Consider the following 16,323-nt stretch of genomic DNA (forward strand, 5'->3'; position numbering starts at 1 on the left):
TAGGCTCTACCCCCAGATCTCCAGGAATTTCCCAACCCGGAACTAGCAACCCTATCATAGAAGCTGTCACACATGTTTGAACTGCCCCTTGCTTAGGGTTGCCAACCTCCAGGTACTAGCAGAAGATCTCCTGCTATTACAACTGATCTCCAGCCGATAGAGATTTTTTCACCTGGAGAAAATGGCTGTGTTGGCAATTGGACTCTGTGGCATTGAAGTCCCTCCCCTCCCCAAACCCTGCTCTCTTCAAGCTCCACCCAAAAAAAACCCCTCCTGCCAGAGGCAAAGAGGGACCTGGACTCAAAGATCTCCAACCAGCCTCCACCAGCTGGAGCTGCTTTGGCTTGGTCAAAAGTTTCCCCAAAAGACAAAACATTAAACTCTGGATCTCCACCCCAAGATTAATCAGTAGCTGCCACCAACTCTGGACCAAAATTTAAGCCTCCAGGCACGGGGTCCAGAGTAACCCCTGCCAAGCTTCAAATTCAATGTGACACTTTTCCTGCCAGGCTGAGACCTAGCCAGGACTGTTCACACTTCCCAAAACTGTCTTAGGTTTTTGGTAGGTGGTTTTTACACTCACAGAAGGCACTTAGAATTTAGGCTTGGAATCCCAAAATCAAAAGACACAGTCCATTTAAAGGCTAACAATTTATTTATAAGATTTATGCTGGTTTACAGGAAATAAAAAGTCATGAAGTTTTAAGCAAGAAAATAATAAACCATTTAGCATAGCTAACTAATACATTCAAAAAGCCTTTTTGATTCAAAAGGATTGGCAAAGGTTTCTTGCATCAGATTTATAGTTACCAAGTTCCAAAGATGCTTCCAGCATTCAAGCGTTTCAAAAGGTTGTCCAAAGGTTTTTCCAAAAGGTCAGCTTGACCAGAGTTTCCCCCTCAAGGGCCAAAATCAAATGGGTTCTGATGCCACCAGCACAGCTCTCCTGCTGTACCCCAAAGCGTGCATAGTTAGGCTCAGGACTGGTCTGTCCTTATATTCGTTTTCTCAGTGGCATGAGCTCATAGAGGCCAATTGAGAAAACGAAAGCAATTAGCTGTTAATTAATCACTTGGTCAGAAATGCTGACTCCTTAATTGATGTGTTCAGGTCAGGAAGCTTACAGAACTACCTGCACCTGGACATTGTCATGATGGCTGACCGATTTGTTACTATGGCCATGCACGGCCTTGCATTCCAGAAAGGGGAGAGAAGGCTTTAACGAGCACCAGCTGGGGCTTACCTTACTCCCTCCACAGAAGCAGTTTTCAAAAGGAAACTATTTTACTGTTCACAATATCACAAAAATCATAGGCCTCCAGGCCTGAACCAAGGAAATCATGAACCCCAAGAAACTGAGGGAGCTCAGCTTCTTGACACCTGGCAACCCTGCTCATACTAAAGTTGACATAATCCCCCTTCTCCCCATGAGCCTAGGCTAGTTTCGACTGTCGGTTACTTAGACAAGTTGGGAAGAGATGTGAAGCTGTTGTCTTCTGTGTGACAATTCCCTCACTAGAGAGGAAATCTCACTTGAGCTATATGTAGCTCTGTTGCCAGCTTTTAAACTAGTCCATCTAACTGTCCCTTTAAGATCAGATTGATCTGTAAGCAATTGCCAGGTAATGTTGTTTAACTTCATGCCTTCAGCTGTCCAATTCCACTAATTAAACTTCTATTACCTTAGTGCCTTTTCCTTACTCAAAGAAGCTGACTGAGGATGGGGCTTTAAGGTCTCCAAAGCACTTATCGCAGGTGATCCAGAGAATGCAGAGCCATGCTAATATGTGTTGGGTTTTAGCTCTGTAGCTTGGTTTATAGGGACACCTGGTGGTAATGTGTGTGTGTGTGTAAAGTGCCATCAAGTCGTAGCCGACTTATGGCGACCCCTTTTGGGGTTTTTATGGCAAGAGACTAACAGAGGTGGTTTGCCAGTGCCTTCCTCTGCACAGCAACCCTGGTATTCCTTGGTGGTCTCCCATCCAAATGCTAACCAGGGCTGATCCTGCTTAGCTTCTGAGATCCGACAAGATCAGGCTAGCCTGGGCCATCCAGGTCAGGGCACCAGGTGGTAATAGTGCTGGGCTTTTGACCAAAAAAAAAAAAAGGTACTATTAATGGCATGTTTAGGAGTGAAGCTAATCATTAGGAAATTTTCTCCTGATAGCTCTGTGTTGGTAAAGGAGGTACCTACAGCAGAGGGAAAAGGCATTCTTCCTCCAGGTGAGGTGAAGGGACTGAGAATAAAAAGGAGCTGCAATTTGCAGTGTGAAAGAGATAGGAAGAGCTGTGAGTTGGCTAAAGCATCTGGAGTAGGGTTGCTAACCTCCAGGTGGCAGCTGGAGATCTCCTGTTATTACAACCGATCTCCAGGAGACAAATCAGCCATTTTCTCCATGGGAGTTCATTGCCATAGTGTGTTAATCTGTTGTATCCAGGTCTTACCTGGAGGTTGTACTCCCTATCGCTCAGCTGAACAACTGATTTGACACCATATCTTCTTTTTGTGTCCTATGAAGACTACATCTTTCAACATTCTTTTTTATTAGGGTTGCCTGGTCCCTCTTTGCCACTAGGGGGAGGTTTTTGGGGTGGAGCCTGAAGAGGGAGGGATTTGGGGAGGAGAGGGACTTCAATGCCATAGAGTCCAATTGTCAAAGCAGCCATTTTCACCAGGTGGGACCTGGCAACCCTATGTCTAGGGCTCTAGGCCATCTCCATTAAAAAAAAAAGTCTTATATTTTTATAAATCTCTTCTAAAAATGTTTTTTATGTTTTACAGCTGGCTGGGTAACTTGATTTATCGCACCCTTTCTTGAAAAGGGTTTTGTGCCTAGTTTTGCAAGGAGAATTTAGAACCTTGGCTGGGGCTTGGTGTTTTACTCCCACATGAAGACAGCTTGCAGGGGGAGGGCAGTTAAAAGTAATACAAAAGGCAGCTGGGAAGGGTTCCAGACACCAAAATCATATGGAAGTACAGAAATGGGTTAGGTTTTCATGCCTTCAAGGACACTATAATGGTTTCTTACCACATGTTGTGGAACTTGGCAGAATAATGCCATGCAATTGATGTTCCCATTTCATTAACACAGTAACGTCACCTCCAATAATAAATCATGGCAACCAGTTTTCAGTTTAGGAGGCAATATGCTGGGTCATACGGGAATATGAAAAATCAGTGCCAGCACTTAAATCTCTCACGTGCACACGTTCACACCTCTGCTTTGAGCTTGCTTAATGAATGCTATAGAAATGGGCAGTTCTTGGAGAGAAAAGGCAGTCAAAAACCTGTTCAGAATCTAATTATGCCTTGAGGTGGGATATTTCTTGGGCCTAGGCAAGAAAGGATGGGGGAAAGCTGTGTTAAATCTTCAATGGTTTGGGCAGTCTTAATTTCCTCCTCTTTCCTGGCAAAATTAATTAGATAGAAGGCTAAATTTGTCAGCGCTTATTGAGTTTGACAGGCCTGTGACAGTGATGATTTATGAAGCTATTTTATTTTATATTTAAAAGGCCAAGGCAGCTGGTAGGCAGGTATTTGAAAAGGCGAAGAGAAACTGGATCAAAATATTAGTAAATATGACTTGGACATCACTTAAGAAATCTGGAAGACAATAAGATTGTATCGAGACAAATCACATGCTGTAGTTCTCAAAGGCAATAACTGGTAAAGAGTTAAACATTCACCCTAGGAGTTGTATAATGCTAGTGAAGCATGTCTCAAGCTCTGAAGGAGTCTGAGACCAGGGTCCTTGCTGAAATCCTTGCAAAGACACAAAGGGCTGTTGTCAATCTTCACTGCATAGTGCAGCTTCAAAGAAAATTAGTCGGCAACTTTCTCATGACTACCAGGAAGTTCTGTTGCTGTTTTGCTGGACGCAGGGGTTTCTGCATTCAGATTTCATGACCTACCCCTGTCTGATACGCACAACTGTACACTACTCGCCATCTCTCTCTTCCCACTCCCCACCCCTTGTGAACGGAAGCCTCCTGGTATGTGAATCTTTTAATTGGACTTGGTGTGGGTATGGAAGGCAGAAGGAGCAGGTCAAACTATTGGAAAACATTTTGGTAATATTGACTTGTGATGTCTGAATGGGGCCTCTGTTTTAATATTTCTAAGTTTGTGTCAGAAATGTAAACGATGAATAAGGACAGTTATTTTTCAGTTCAAAAACGTTTGCCAACTTAATGGCTATGTCCTTGAAATACATGCTTCTTGTAACAGGGGTACATTAACAGACTTTATGCAGGCTACATAGGTTGTGTGCCATGCAAAATTAATTTTTAAGTTTTTTATTTAAATGACTGGTATGTTTTTGATTTCACAAAAATCAAACACCAATGAACAAGGGTGTCATATCTGCCTCCAAGCATTTCCCCTCTGCTCAAATCAAGCTGATTACAATATGCATTGTACCTTTGCATCACGAGTTCCTACTTTACAACACCCTTCCCACTTTCTAACTGGGATATAAAGACTCAGGTCTCCATTCCTACTCATATCTGATGAAGGGAGCTTTGACTCTTAAACACTTATACCCGAAAATCTTGTTTGTCTCGAAGGTGCTACTGGACTTGAATCTAAGGGTGCCAAAAAAGGTGTAAAATTTTAAAAGTGCTGTTTTTTTTCCAGGTGGCATATGATCCAGCCAGTTTTTTGGGGTTATAATTTTCAGTGCTGGGAATATGCTAAACTTCCTTAGGGAAAAGATTCCTGGCCTTGGGCTGCAGCACACACCCTGGAGGAGGACAGGGGCTGTGGCTCAGTGGTAGAGCATCTGCTTCGCATGCAGAAGGTCCCAGGTTCAATCCCCGGCATCTCCAGTTGAAAGGGACTAGGCAAGTAGGTGATGTGAAAGACCTCTGCCTGCCTGAGACCCTGGAGAGCCGTTGGTGGTCTGAGCAGACAATACTGACTTTGATGGGCCAAGGGTCTGATTCAGTATAAGGCAGCTTCATGTGTTCTTGTGATTCCTGGACACAGTGGAGAAAGGGTGTGTGTGTGTGGCTGTTGGTAGCGTTAGAGATTACACCACAAACGTTTAACCTGGAGCTGCTGTTTGCCCTGCACTATACTAGTCTATTTCTTCTGTGAGGCACACAGCTGCTTAGATGGGGAGTAGCTGACATAAGAAAAAAATGGCACATTAAGAAAAGGGTTAACACTCTTCTCCTACAACTGGTGTTAGCTTTAAAGGAAAACCACTAGACTGTCTGTTCGTGGATTTGTCTGACATTTTTGAAGTGCTGACTAGGTTGAGTTCCTCATGTTTTCGTTTCTGTTTCATAGTAGACTTCTCTTGGATGGAAGTCTTTGGTGTCCATAGATATCTGTGTGTCAGCATCTCTGAGGTTTCAAGCAAGGCATAGTGTGCCTACTATGCAGTGATGCCCATCTGGGAACTCATGGAGGTACCTGTTATCTTGGCTAGTAGAGCAGATTCTGTTCCTCTATACCCTTGTGCTTAGTAGTAATGGAGAATAACAATCCAAACATTGTAAGTCAGCTCTTGGAAAGGATCCACCTGGACCAGGCTGAGGGTGCCTTCTATGTGCTGTATGGGATTGGCTTCTCCACATTACAAACTAAGCCGTAGATCTAGCTGCTGTCCATCTAGCACTTTTGCATCCCACCGTTCCTTGAAGGAGCTTGGGGAAGTGTATGTGATTCTCCCTTCCCTGCCAGCAAATGATACCATTTTTCACTGCTGAAGAATAACATTCATTCAGTTTTCCTTAACAGAGTTTTATCGGCCCTAACTCCTAATTTATTTGCTTTGCTTTGCCTACTGTCTTTGTGCCAGGCTATAGAGTCTTAAGAGGACTCTTTCTGCCAGCAAGGATATGGTCTTCATTTTATAAGGCATGGGTAATGGAGGGAAAACAAGGTGTGTAGGGACAGGGGCAATCAATTTAATTCAAATTATCCTTATTTCTAGTTTGGGAATGAGAATGTCTGGCTGGCTTCTTAACAATGGAAACGTTGGCATGACATGCTGTCTGCTGTTGGGTGACACAAATGCAAATACCAACTAGGTTGGTACCTGCTAAAGAATGGGTTTGGTAGCAAAACAAATTAGTTTCCGCACCCCTAAACTTGATGGCCAGTAGCTATTTGGATAAATAAATTAAGAAGTTGAAACAAACTGGAACTTACTGGCTACATTCATCCTTGTCTCCTTTCCCTCCTTTCTGCCCACATCCTAGACAAACTGACTCGAATGGCAATATTCCCGACACTACTTTTCTTATGTTACCTTGTTGAACAATGTGAACCCTGTGCGCTCCTTTTGGTGCTTCGCTGTTCCTTTCGTGTGGTTTTCTTTTAAAATTCTGTCTTGAACTTGAAATTTTACCCAGTGACCTATTTGAGCTGGTTGGAGACGACGGCTTCGGTCAAACTCTTTCGCCTCACGTCATGTGTGTAATGTGTGCCCAAAGGCTCTTGGGCGTGCGCGCGCGCTCTCTCTTTTCAGTCTGTTCTCCTCAGTAGCTCCTCTTTCTTTAACAAAGCTAAATGATACTACAGCGTGACTGTGTGTGGGCTTAAATCTAATCTCCAGCATAATAGCATTAGCCATTTTAATATTTTCCGTAGGCCAATAGTCTCCCAGCTGAAGGTATATACTGCTCCCTAGTGGGTTCACGGAGAACTGCGGTGGCAGGAAAATATGGAGGAAAATAGAATTTATTGCATAGGCAAAGTGAGTAGAGGAAAACAGATTTTATTTGTATGTGTGGGATTAACACTTCTATGTTTAGGGATGTGCATAAATGAAATGTGAAATCTACTTTAATTCTTTGTTGTGGGGAGGGAAAGAATGGCAGGTAATGCAAGAGCTGTTCAGAGATCTTTGTTGTTTTGACTTAAATGGTATCAATATAATCATCTGGTTCTTTTTTTAGTTTAGATTTAATTCTCCTAATCCTCGAAATGAATTTCTCCCATGAGAAATATCACATTCTTCGGAAGACAACACAGTTAAATATGATGTGTTCTCAAGACTGTGTGGCTTTTTCTAACAGCTACAGTTGTGTTAAAGCCATGGGAAAAGAAACTGCAGGCATGTTACTTCTGGCCAACTTTGGGTAATCGAGTAGGATTCTTGAGTGTAATGGGTAACTAAACCACTGAGAATTAATCCCTGTGCAGAATGCTAAATCCTTTAGAACAATATGTACATTTCTTGCAGATTTCAGGCAATATTCAGCTGTGACCCAATATGAGACATTCCAGTTACCTGTACTAATCTCACACAATCAAGCTATTATGTTGAAAATGGTGGTATTCAAACACTCTGCTTGAAATACATCTTGATTGCAAAGTACAGACATCTCCCTTGAACTTGTAGGTAAAAATATTTCCATCTAACCGTTACCATTGTTCTTAAACTGTTTTGAAAATGTTTTATGTATGCATGGCCCTTAAAAAGTGAGTTCCAGTTTTAGACTTTTGTTGTACGAACTGTTCCGAAATTCAAACTGGTAGAGGGATTGTGTTACTTAAGAAGTACGATACTCACAATGACAATCAGCAGTCTCTGCTTCATTGGGTATCCTGAACAGAAATAGGGTTGCCAGGCCATGCTGGCAACCAGTGGGAGTCTGGAGGGGCGGTGACATGGTTGACATCACTTCAGGGGGAGAACCTGGAAGTGATGTCACTTTGTTGGCAATAGTGATCTTTTTTTCTCCTTCTAGCCGCTGAAGTGCCAGTGCGTAATGGCCAATGAGAGCAGGAGATTTCCTGGCCCCAGTGGGGATTTGACAACTCTAAACAGAAACTGTGGTGGTGGTGGTCTATCTGTAGCACTTGCTACTTAGAATAACATCAGTTACAGAAAAATGAGCAAAATGTGTTACAGCTGGCTATGTAAGTTCTAGCTGACTCAAACAAGTAGAAAAACTAATCTCAATTTTAAAGGTAGCTCTGATTAGCTGATTTTTTTTTAAGTATTGTGTTTTATTTAAAACATTCCTATGTTTTGTGTCCACCCAAGTCTGGACCCCATGGCAGCAAGTATTAAAACATTATTATAAATCTATAGGTAGGGTTGCCAACCTCCAGGTACTAGCTGGAGATCTCCTGCTATTACAACTGATCTCCAGCCAATAGAGATCCGTTCACCTGGAGAAAATGGCCGCTTTGGCAATTGGAGTCTATGGCACTGAAGTCTTTCTCCTCCCCAAACCCTGCCCTCCTCAGGCTCCGCCCCAAAAACCTCCCACTGGTGCTGAAGAGGGACCTGACAACCCTACCCATAGGTGGTAGACAACGTTTTGGCTGTCACACAGGAAGGAATGCTATTTTGAGATGGTACCTTGTGCAAAGTAGGGTTGCCAGCCATTGGTTGCCATTGGCAGGCAACCCGTAGGAGAGGGAGGGGGCAGGGCCAGGGGGAATGACATCTTGCCAATAGCGCAATGTCACCTCTGGCACAAACCTGGAAGTGGTGCCACTGTGTTGGCATGGTGTTCGAGGATACACCCCCCCATCCCAAAAAAAGTGTTTGGTTTTACTGTAGATTTTTTGAGTGAATCTTGGAGCATCACACCATTGCGGTGATATCACTTCTAGGTGTGGGAAGTGATGGCATGACAACGCTTTTTCGGCCCCTTTCCTCCCTGCTGGGTGGGAACAGGGACAGCAGGCAGATAGTGGAAGGTCTTCCACCGCAGTGAAATTCTGTAATTGCTTGTAATTCATGTATCTTCTGAAGAGAAAAATGTTTTTACAAGTATTTCTAATTAAAATTCACATACACAACTGACGGTTTCAAGTGTTTTTTCCAATGGTGGCTGGCCCTGGTCTCCTGAAATCCTGTTCTCTGGGAGGTAGGAAGCCTCACTGGTATTTAGGTGTTCATGGACTTCAGTGTAATACACTCTTTTTAAACAATTCTAGTCACAAGAGGGCAGAGTTGTCAACAGCTTCTCCAGTTGGCTCCCTCTAAGTTGCTAACTGGAGACTCAGTAAAAATGATCACAGCAGAACTTGAATCAGGTTCAGAAATGGGGTTTCCGAGATAGCAGTTTTGCCCCACTTGGTGAACTTTTGTACTTAGAGTTGCCAACCCCAGATGGGGTGTTAGGGTTGCCAAGCTTCTCTCTTGGAAATTCCTGGAGATTTGGAAGTGGAACTTGGAAAGAGCAGGGTTTGGGGAGGGGATGGATCGTAATGCCATAGAGTCCTCCCTCCAAACCAACCGTTTGCTCCAGGGGAACTCATCTCCGTCATCTGAAGATTATTAGAAATTCCAGATCTCTAGGCCCTTCCTGGAGACTGGCAACCCTATGGGGCCAGGAGATCTCCAGGAATTACAAGAGTTCTGCACACTACAGAGATCTGTTCCTCTGGAGAAAATGGCAGCTTCCGAGGGTGGACTCCGTGGCACCACATCCCTACTGAGCTTCTTCCTCTTCCCAAATTCCACCCTCCCCAGGCCCCATCCCAAAATCTCCAGGGATATCCAAACCTGGAGTTGGCAACAGTATATGGTGCTGGAGTTGCCCCTGGACAAAGCGAAGTTTAGAAAATTTTCTGAGACGTGTTAAGATTTTTGTACGTACAAATCTCTCCTCTGATAGTGCTGTGGGATGATTGAGAGTGACCTTTATTGATGGTTGCAGCGGGGGGCTATTTCTGTCAGAAGAGGTATTGTAGCAGCATCTTTCCTTGCCTGTGTGAGTGGCAGAACAGGACAGCAAAGTCTATATTTTTAAAGGAAAACTAAGTGCAAACATTTTGCATTGCTGGGTGAGTGTCTATGACATATAGTAGAGGTCTAAAAATATCTGGGCTTGCGTGTTGGCTGTGTATTGAATATAAATATCCAACTACAAACCTCAGTTAAATATGGATATACCAATTCAGCCGCTTTGAGAAATACCCTGTTGGTACAGTCGACTTTTCTATCTGCTGCCTCTTGTTTTTCCTCCTGTTTATTTCCCATGTGTCTCCTGCTCTGGTTAAGGAGAAAAATGCTTTGCAGTAGCAGAGATGCAATAGCAATAGTGAGAATCTAAAGGTAAAAAGAAGCCTATGAAACTTGTGTGCGGTGAGATGAAGCGTGTCTGGGTCAGTTGCCAAGTTTCAACAGGCTTAACTTTTGTGACATCCTCATACATATGGCTGCAGTATGGTCCCCGTGCCATGGCCAGGCTTCCCAGTATAGAATGAATTGGCTGTCTGCCTCCTGCCACAACTGAAGCACTAAAATATGAAGCTTACAGGAAAGAAACTCTTAGCCTTGACTTGTATTTGGAACACAGTTTGTCTGTGCCCCTCCTGTATAAAAAGGATGCAGTATATACATGAAATATACCTGGCCAGCGTGCAATAGACCTTCAGTGAGCCCCATCCCCAAATCTGCTTTATTGAAAGTAGGAAATTGAATTTGTCTTCAGGGCAACAAATAACTAACTAAAGAGAGACTTTGTTTCTGTCTCCCCTCTCTGCAGATCTCCCCCTCCACTTAGCTATGGCACAATGAGAAATATGCTCTGGATGGCAGGTGATCTGATGAGTCAGTCTTATCTTGTGATTAAAAACAAGATAACAATGTTGTTGTATTTTACTGTAAGTTTTGTGGGTTATTAAGCCAAAAAGCAGAGTATAACCTTCTAAAATAAATGAAACAGTACAGTTCAGTCAATCAGTCGCATGATCTGCCCTTTCCACTTCTCGATCTGCCTTTTCCGCTTCCCTCCAGAACATAAATTAGAATTGGGGTTCATGGTGCTTTCTGAGGCAGAGAGAGTCCCGTTTACAAGTTAACAGGTTTTGCTCCTTATGATACATGTACAATTTTTAAAAATCATCTCTGCCTTCTGTCATCAACAGGCTTTGCATGAACCTGTACATTTTTGGTTCTTCTGGTTTCTTTGGAATTCTTCCTGCCTGAATTTTCCAGATGTTTTGTGCCGTTTCAGTCAACTCTTTTACACCTGTCATTTTTAGCGCTGAGGACTTTTCCAGTTAATTGTAATGGCTTGTGTGTATATTGCATCAACTTCCTGTGGTTTTTAGGATGGATGGTGGGTCACCAGGGCACCACCAGACTCATGGTCGCTCATCATTACTTTCCAGGATCGGCCTCTCAGAGGTACCCCTTTGGGAACATCTTGTTGCTAGTGAGGCTGGTAGACATGTAAGACACCCAGCCTTTTCACCTACTGTCTCAATGCTCTTGGGAATGCTTTGCACCCTGCATACTGGCTGGGCCCCCTTCCTTTTATATTTCAAACACTGTCTAAAAATTGTCTATTCTGGAGAGCTTTTGAAATTGAACATTTTACATTTTGTGGTGCTCCCGTTTTTGTTTGCATTGTTACTAGCCATTTTTCAGCTGGAGTCACTATGTGTGTTTAACTGATGCTATGTTTCATTGCAGTCCTTCTTAGAAGGCCACTTCAAGAACTTACTGAAGCAGAAAGGCAGGATATACATACTGTGAATAAAATATAAGCCTACAGCAAGTAAATACCGGCCTTGTGTGTGTGAGTCCAAATGGAAAAAGATCTCCCCCTGTTGGGTTGCTTACTTACCAGGAATGGCAATGTGATCAATTATGAATTCTTGGGTGGTCTGGTGTATCAAGAGAAAATGAATGACACCTGTGTTCTGAAAGAGGAACACTGTGGGTATTGTCTCAAAGGATATTTCTTGCTGTAAGGTGATTAACAACCTGAAATACAATAGGCCTTCTGGTGCCTGTAATGATATGGTGCAATTTTCTAAGATTTGAACTGTTCCAGTTTCCGTCAGTTTGTTGACTTAGCCACAAAGTTTATACCCCCCTCAACTTGTCTTCATGTTGACAGATAGGTGCCTTCAACAGTGTGGTGTCTTGCTCCAACTTGGATTTTGTGTGTATCATCCTTGGAGCTTGACCCTGTGGGTCCTTTGGATTGCCTTATCTGGTCCCCTTTCCTTGTGTCTGCTCGTCATTAAAACCAAGATGGCAATAAGCAGCCGAACTGCTTATCTTGACAGCACTTGGAGAAGCTGAAGACTTTCTTCATGGCTCAGAAAAAATATGTGCGAATACCTAGACCAAACTGATTTTCGAAACAAAGCACTGTCTCCTAAAATTTCATTTACATGATTCTATTGGCTTCTTAGACTTGCCCACAAATCAGCTGAATAACCTTTCTGTGACAACTGTCATGGTTCCATTTCCATTGCGTAGGTGTACATTTGGTTGCTCACTGTAGGTAATCCTTGCCGATAACTGTGCAAAAACCAATCTAGCTGTCAGTCTGTCAAATTGGTCTCTAGTGCATCTGTACTAATCAGGCATAATAAACAGATGAACATTTCAGATTCCTTCTTTAATGAGGTGACAGTGGATTTATCTTGCCATTAACCTTCTTGCCTTGGAGTAATAATTCCGGTTTTGATCACCTGGATGCTAATCTATTAACATGCGGGAATTGGGAGAGGAGGAAAGCAGGGTATAATAGTGTTTCGGAAATCATACCTATTTAAATTTGAAGTGTTAATCCATTTCCACAAGAAGTCTGGTGATGGCTAAATGTCCCCATTTTTGCTGTTGAGGATAAAAGCGCACATGGAAACAATGGGCAGCTGTTAATTAAAATGTTCCATATTCCTACCTATCCACATTGTAGTACTTATCTAAATCGCCTCATTTGAACAGACAGCTTTTGAACAACACTATCTTCTAAGTTGTGCTGCATTCTTTTTAAGTGCAAAACTTCCTTTCACAGATGGAATAGGGCTGTTAAATTTGCCAGAACCAATTAATGTATGTTTGAGGGGAGAGAGAGAAAGGACCCCTCCTGCTCAGTAACTGGGAAGACAGGGAAGAGACTGGGGATCCTTTCGATCCATGGATAGACTATACAGCTGATAGGCTGGAAGGTGGATATCGTGGTTGTAGGTACCGTGGAACTTCGTGGAGTTCATTGTTTGGCTTTTTGATTGCTGCCCTTATATCCTGGTTTAGCAGTCATGATACTCAGGGATTTATTGAAATCTCATAGAGAATTTTCAGGGAGTCTCCCATCCAGGCATTGGCCAGACCTCTGTCTGCTTAGCTTCAGCAAAGTGGTTGTATTACGTGCCTTCCAGATATACCCTTATTCTCACTGTATCAAATTCTGCAGAGTTCTAAGATTTTGGTACAAAATATATGAGGCCTGCTGTTTCGGACCAATACTCCTTCTAGTACAGCATCCTGTTTACCACAGTGTAGGGTTACCCTTCCCCCCCTTTTTTTGCTGTCAAGTCACATCAGACTTATGGCAACCCCTGGTGGGCAAGGCAAGAGACTTTCAGAGGTGGTTTCCCACTGCTTGCCTCTGTGTCACCACCCCGGTATTGCTTGGAGGTCTCCCATCCAAATACTTTCTATGGTCAACCCTGCTTAGCTTCTGAGATCTAACAAGATTAGGCTAGCCTTGGCCTATCCGAGGCAGAATTACCATATTCTCCCCAAAATGGGTAACCTAATTTGCATATTATGCTAATTGTTTGCTAATTATGTAGATCAGGCATATTAATTGTAGCAAACCAGTTGCTTCCCCCCCCCTCCTGTTAATAACAACAAAATAGTTGGGGAAGGGTTATAGAAAACATCTCTTTACCTGACCCTTTGCTCGTGCCAGGATTGGCTCAAGCTCTCTGATGCAAACAGCAAAGCTTGTCTAGGAGGGAGAATGATGGAGCAAAGCCCTTTGCTGTATCGTCTCTAAATTTGTTGCTGTAGCATCATGTACCTCTGCATCTGTTTAATGTGCTAGTAGGGTTGCCAGGTCCCCCCTAGCCACCAGCTAGGGGATAGGGTTGCCAGATCCAGGTTGGGAAACTCTTGGGAATGGAGCCTGGGGAGGACAGGGACCTCAGTGAGGTACAATGCCATAGAGTCCACCCTCCAAAGCATCCATTGTCTCCAGGGGAACTGATCTCTATAGTCTGGGTAGTAATTCCTGTGGGTCACCAGGTCCCACCTGGAGGCTGGCATCCCTACATGCAGGTAAAGGTTCCCACACAAGAGGTTCTCATTTGTTTTGTGCTGTGTTTTGAACCCTTGGCAATTAAATATTAAATGCACACACCCATTAGCTTGTAGAGTTTACCCTTTGCTAGTAGAAATGGGGAATTCTTCTAGTCTTTTGGGCCACTGCTCTGTGCATACCTACTGATTTCAGTGGGACTTCATTTGTTTCCATAAAACATAATGCCAATCATGTATGACTAGAACTGCAGCCTTAGACTTCAGTCCTTATTTACTCAGAAGTAAATTATCTTCATTTAGATGGGGGCTTACTTCCAAACAAGTGTGCATACTATTGCAGCTGTAGGCATCCTGAGAATCTCCCAACAGCATGCAATAACATTGAGGGTTTTTTGTTCAAACCATTAAGCTGTTTATAAAACTTAAAATTAATGTATCAGTCCATAACCATAACTACTTAACTGAACCCCAAGAAGAGGTGTTATAGCTTGCTGTTGGCAGGGGATCTGCTGCTATTCTCCCCCCCGCCCCCCGCAATTCTGCAGAAAAGACATGTGATTTTTTATTAACATGGCCAATCAAAGCACATGTTTAAAATCCTTACAAGGAACATCAGCAAGTAACAGGAACGATATTTCTGTGGAGTGCATTGTGGTAGATAATTGTGTGTGTGTGTTAAGTGCCCTCAAGTCGCTTCTGACTCATGGTGGCCCTATGAATCAATGTCCTCCAAAACATCCTATCTTTAACAGCCTTGTTCTGGTCTTGCAAATTGAGGGCCGTGGCTTCCTTTATAGAGTCAATCCATCTCTTGTTGGGTCTTCCTCTTTTCCTGCCAATATACAATTAAAGGGCTGAGTCGTGCTGTCCAGACCTTAACCTTTTGGTGAGGTTTTAGAGAGTTACTGAATGCTCCCCCCATTTGAATATGGGCTGTACGCAAAGAAAATATTTATGAACCAGTCCATTTTATTTATAGTTACTTACAGTCACGTTGTCTCAAACCTCCATAGCTTCCAAAGGTACCTGAAGGACTGCAGAAATTACATCCATCCCCAAGGTAATTCTACCCTATTTGGCTCCTTTCACTTGCTAGTGCAACATTTAAAATTGCATTCCAGTTTTGGAAATATAAAGATTGTCGAAGGCTTTCATGGTCAGAGTTCATTGGTTCTTGTAGGTTATCCGGGCTGTGTGACCGTGGTCTGGGTATTTTCTTTCCTGACGCCAGCTGCTGGCGAAACGTCAGGAAAGAAAATACCAAGACCACGGTTACACAGCCCGGATAACCTACAAGAACCAATATAAAGATTGCTTGTTTTTTTTCTGCATTTCTCAACCTTACAGATAAAGCTGGGGAAGGGATTGATAAACGCTGCACCAGCATAGTGTAGGGGTTAGTGAGTCCCAGGTTCGAATTCCTACTCGGCCATGGCAGCTCACTGGATGACCTTGGGCTAGTCACACACAGTGTTGCTGTGAGGAGACAATGGAGGAGAGGAGGATTCTGTAAGCCGCCTTGGGTCCCCACTGAGGAGAAAGGTGGGGTATAAATGCAGTAAAGTACATTACTGTTGTGTTTTGAAATAATTTGGAAATTTACAAGAAGGTATGAAATACTTTGGCTTAAAATTACATAATCTTAGAAGCCAGTTAAAGCCTTAGAAACAGAAAAGAACACAAACTGAACAACCAGTTGCTGCTGCAGGGGCTCAGCTAAGGCAAGCTTAAAAGAAGCAGCTGGTAGCAATAGGGAAGGTGGTATTCCCCTGGGCTTCCCATTAGGGTTGCCAGCCTCCAGGTACTAGCTGGAGACCTGCTACAACTGATCTCCAGCCGATATAGATCAGCTCACCTGGAGAAAGTGGCCGCTTTGGCAATTGGACTCTATGGCATTGAAGTCCTTCCCCTCCCCAAAACCCATCCTCCTCATGCTCCGCCCCAAAAACCTCCCACCCATGGTGAAGAGGGACCTGGCAACCCTACTTCCCATACTTGTCAGTAATGGCTGTGATTCCCCTCACTGGTAGAACAAAAGGAAGGTAGAAGAGACCTTTTCCCACTGCATAAGTAGCAAACTATTTTCATTATTTTTGAGAAGCCAGTGTGGTGAAGTGGTTAAGAGCAGCAGACTCTAATCAGGAGAACTGGGTTCGATTCCCCACTCCTCCACATACAGCCCGCTGGGTGACCTTGGGCCAGTCAAAGTTCTCTCAGAACTCTCTCAGCCCATGCAGAGGCAGGCAATGGCAAAACCACCTCTGAACATCTCTTGCCTTGAAAACCCTATGGGTTGCTGTAAGTCAGCTTTGACTTGATGGTGTGCGCACACTCATAT

The 16,323-nt window shown here is 43.4% G+C and overlaps 1 protein-coding gene and 1 non-coding gene across 3 annotated transcripts in view; both read left to right on the forward strand.

Moving 5' to 3' along the window:
- Positions 1–16,323, forward strand: part of GRIP2 (glutamate receptor interacting protein 2) — a 492,450-nt gene that overhangs the window by 309,428 nt on the left and 166,699 nt on the right. The window lies entirely within an intron of this gene.
- On the forward strand, positions 4,756–4,827 carry TRNAA-CGC (transfer RNA alanine (anticodon CGC)). The gene has a single exon. It is a non-coding gene; the product is annotated as a tRNA-Ala (tRNA).

This window comes from Euleptes europaea, chromosome 1 (assembly GCF_029931775.1).
Source record: "Euleptes europaea isolate rEulEur1 chromosome 1, rEulEur1.hap1, whole genome shotgun sequence".
In the NCBI taxonomy this organism is placed as follows: Eukaryota; Metazoa; Chordata; class Lepidosauria; order Squamata; family Sphaerodactylidae; genus Euleptes; species Euleptes europaea.